The sequence below is a fragment of the Lissotriton vulgaris genome, chromosome 8 (assembly GCF_964263255.1).
Source record: "Lissotriton vulgaris chromosome 8, aLisVul1.2, whole genome shotgun sequence".
Taxonomy (NCBI): domain Eukaryota; kingdom Metazoa; phylum Chordata; class Amphibia; order Caudata; family Salamandridae; genus Lissotriton; species Lissotriton vulgaris.
The window spans coordinates 41,503,744-41,508,432 of record NC_141696.1 but is presented as its reverse complement, the minus strand read 5'-3'; positions in this window follow the sequence as shown (position 1 = coordinate 41,508,432).

The window sequence follows — 4,689 nt, the reverse complement described above, 5'->3', positions numbered from 1 at the left end:
TCTCCGCCCACTCGCCGATCTAGCTGAGCGAGTTGGCCTAGAACTTATGACTTATGCGGATGATTCGCAGATTATTTTTTCTCTCACCAACTCAAAGCCTTCATCCCCCTCTGCGTTGAAAACAGGCCTTCAGGAAGTCTTCAGCTGGATGTCAACTAATCAGCTGAGGCTTAACGGGGAGAAGACGGAGATTCTTCTCCTAGGGAAAAAGAGAGATCTATGGCAGGATACCCATAGGCCGCCTTCCCTGGGTGCTTTCCCCTGCCCGGCCACTCAAGTCAGAAACTTAGGGGTATGCATTGATGACTCTTTATCAATGAAACAGCAGGTAAACAAAGTAGCTGGTACGTGCTTCACCATTCTGAAAGGGTTACGGAAGATCATCTGGATGCTGCCTATGGATACCCAGAAGACCGTAGTCAATGCACTGATTACATCTAGGCTTGACTACGGTAACATCTTATATCTGGGCTCCAATTTAGCTGTGATTAGGCGGCTCCAACTGGTCCAAAATTCCGCCGCCAGGCTGCTATGTAAGATCCCTAGGACAGCTAGGATCTCAAAGCACCTAAAGGACCTGCACTGGCTTAGAGTTGAGAACCGGGTCCGGTTCAAAGCATTGACCTACATGTTTAGGATCAAGGCAGGGACCGCACCAAAGTACCTGCAGAATCTGGTTAGGCCCTACGTTCCTGAACGAAACCTCCGCTCTTCAAATGGAGCCAACTTTGTGGTTCCTAGATTTAAACTGGCCCGTATGGGGGGAAAGTCTTTCTCCCATCTGGGACCAGTTCTTTGGAACTCTTTGCCTTTAGCCCTGCGTAAGGAGGTAAATCTCGCCAGTTTTAAGAAAGGTGTAAAAACCTGGCTCTTTGATAAATAATTGCAGGCTTCTAATAGGTTGTTCTTCTGCGCTTTCAGTGTTCTCAGCTCTCATATCTTTTGCGCCGGGAAACCCTTTGTGGGTATCTGCGCGCATTATAAGTGCAAAAAATAAAATAAATACAAATAATAAATACAAAGTGAAGACCAATAGCTCCATCAACAGTACCTGTAAGTCAGAATCGAGGTTAGAGTGAGACAGTTCATGTTCGACAGCCATTAAACCCAAGTCATGAGGTATGGACGTGTATAGCGAACACACGTCCACCGTACAAAGTATCAGTTCTTGGTCTTGAAGACTGCTGGTGGCCTGTTGCAGTTTAATCAAGAAATCTGTCGTGTCTCTGACATAAGATCTCATGTTCAACACAAATGGCTGTAGATATTTGTCTAAAAACTTTCCGGTGTTCTCGTGGATGCTTCCTCTGGTTGAGACAATCGGTCTCATGGGTGGTTTGGAGGTGTGCTTGTGCACCTTCGGTAACATGTATAGCACAGGTGGTTTGGGGTTGATCGGAGTGAGATACCGACGTGCTCGGTCATTGATGGTGCCATTATCAAATGCCTGCTTGATGATTTTCATGAGTATAGCTAGAAACTCGTTGGTCGGATCAGAAGGTAAAGGAGCATATGTATTGAGATCAGATGTGTGTATCTCAATCTGTTCGGCATAATATGTCGAGTCCATGATCACTAGGGCACCGCCCTTGTCAGCAGTTTGGCAGACTATGGAGGAATTGTTGGCAATTTTCAGTATGATGTTTTTTTCAGCTCTAGTCAAGTTCTCACGTTTCACCTTGGATTGAAAAGGTAATTTGGCTATGTCACTTTTCACAAGATTTTCGAATGTATCTATTATTTTGTGGCTCACGGGAGCCATAAAGGTGCTGTGGGGACGTAGTCCTCTTAACATGTCGTCATCTCGTGAAGGGGTAGTGATAACATTTTGGAAGTAATGTCTCAAGCGTACATTGCGTAGAAGTTTGAAGGTACTCACTTCGAGTTCCAAAGTGTTGGTTTTTGTAGTGGGAACAAATGACTGTCCTTTTTGTAGAACGCGAACTTCTTCCTCATTGAGTTGGGTAGATGAAATGTTAATCACCAAGTTTTCGTGATCGTTCATCTGCGTCTGTTGCCTTTCTTTGTTTTGACCTGTTCTTTTTCGGCCTCTGCGGGTTTTGCCCCGCCTGGGTCGGTGGTTTGATCCTGATCCTGTTCTAAAAAATGAACCGCAGAGCTTGAGGTACCAGGTTGTTGTGCTGCTTGTTCAGAAGTTGGCCTAGTCGCTTTGCGTGTTGTTGTGTCACCATCAGATGACGAAGTTTCAGTTGCAGAGTACGGATTATAAGGGCGATTTGGGCGTCGGCGGGCGTACACTTCTGCCCAAGTGTACACCTCGCCGAGCTTATAATCTATGGTGTCTCTCTTATACTTCCGGAATTTACGTTCCTGTGTCTCACGTGTGTGTTTGTCTAATTGAGCATTCACGTCCTCCAGCATTTTAGTCAGCTCCGCTGGGTCGATGGCATTGTCCAGCTCGGTACGTACAGCTTTGACTTCTTGTGCCAGGTCTTCCAGTGTTTTGGACAATTCTTCCACTATAAGTAGGATTAAGTCCAACGAGTATTTGTTGAGTATGGCGAACCACCTCTCAACAAATCTCGTGTTGTTTTTGTATAGTAAGGGTTTGAGGGGGACCCGTAGGCCCCTGGGGATCCGTTGGGCGCGGTGGTACCGCACGAGGGTGCTTGCGTGTAATTTTTGATTAGTTTCCCTCTTGAGTAAGTAGAGCAATTGCTTGATGTTACTCTCCACGCTCCTAGAGCTGGTGGCTGAGGCGACATCCTCCTGAATCATGCCATAGATTTTATCGGCATCCCCCGCCGTGAAGGCGAAGGTGTCAGCCTTGAGATCAGTCATGTTCGATACCACGTCGTAATTCATTATTGATGTTGAAGTAGCGTGCTAAATCCTCGGTACAGAACAGTAGTGGACTCACAAAGTATGATAAAGAGGTATTTGCACAGCTGTTAGTGATAAAGTTTCCGTCAGGGTTGAGCAGTGAAGCGTGCAACCAGGGGTGAACGCTGTCTGGACCGGTCAGCGTGAGGTCAAAGACTAATACAAGGCTACCCCTGGTGAGAGGTAGACCCCCCCAGTGCACTGCGTTGAAAAGACACACAGGTCTAATGATTTAAAGCAAACTTCGTAAATGTTCAATCCAAATGATTTACTGGTTCATTGGTTTAGTACATATACATTGAGTTCCATGTATAAGACATCATGATCCAAATGCAAGTGAAGTTTATCATCAACAAAATAACAGTCCGAAAATTATAAATCCCAATGCATTTCGGGCTAAAACAAAGCCCTTCCTCAGGGGATCGCTCTACAAACAAAAGAAATGCCATAATCAAATCGAATTCAAGTATCATCAACAACCTACACAAGTAGCCATAAAACGTATAAGGTGCAAACAAAAGGAAACAAGAAGTGTGCTCACTAGGACAGCCAAGTTTCCCACAGTGCATGTAATGGAAGGCAATAGAAAAATGAATGACAAACTGAACTTAGTTAAAAACGGAAAGCCAAGTAAAATCCAAGAATAGAAGGCATGAACAACCCTCGTGACGACAGTAGGATAAACCCAGTGAATCACCGTGCAAATACAGAGCGGTGACTAATAATGCGACGCGAATGTGCCACAGAATGCTAAAGAACCCGCTAACCAGAGTGTTAGAGAAAGATGCAGCCAGACTTTTTCACGCGCGGGCAGAAAGACCGTCAGTAAGTTAGTAACAATAGATAGGTCCCCCAACCAGAGGTACTCACAGTGTGCGCTGAAAACGCGAACAACATTCAAAAAGCCGGCTCACGAAGCAAACGCGCCGGGGCGATGTCGGTATATGAGAAAGTGTGTAGACATAAAAGATGGACTACAATACACCCCAGTGTAAGCGCCATCTTGGACTGGTGTAACAACAATCAATACATAAGTAGCAGGAACATGTCCCACGTCATATTCCAAGGTGCACCATGACAAAAAATATATAAGAAAATAAAACACAAAACGAAACGACAGGAGAGACATGCAAGTGTAAACAAGGAAAAGACACACAATAATCAAGAGAATGACAGGCATATGCAGTGTGACACACAAGAACAGACATGATAATTCACAGATAACATGAAAATTCCATGCGATCATTTAGCCCGTGCGGCTGCGTGGTCGCCATGTAACGAATCCAGAAGTTTTCCCTCTTCAATAAAGTTTTCTTGTTGTCATGTGTCACTGGTACTTGCTCCAGGATAAGGTATTTCAATTGAGCAATAGTGTGGTTGTGTTCTGAAAAGTGAGTAGCAACAGTAGATCTCATGTTGCCTGTCCTTATGTTGCTCTTGTGTTCCAACAAACGTGTCCTGATTTTACGTTCAGTGAGTCCCACATAACACTTGCCACAGGGACACTTCAAAAGGTAGATGACATTCATGGAATTGCACGTGGCATTCACCTGTAATTTTATGGGGTACCCCTTCATGGGGTGGTTGACAACATTCCCCAGGATGCAATTGTGGCAGTTACTGCAGTTGTGACAAGGGCGCAGACCCTTGTAAGTGACCGGTTGACTTACGGATTTGGGTTTACATAGCATTTCTTTTAAGTTTCTTCCCCTTGTGTAAGCAAACATGGGTTGTTTGTGCAAAGGCTCCCTGGAAATCAGGTTCTAGGCTCAGTAATGCCCAGTGCTTGGAAATGATATTTTTGAACTGTTTGCTCAAAACCGTGTACTTGGATACAACTACCAT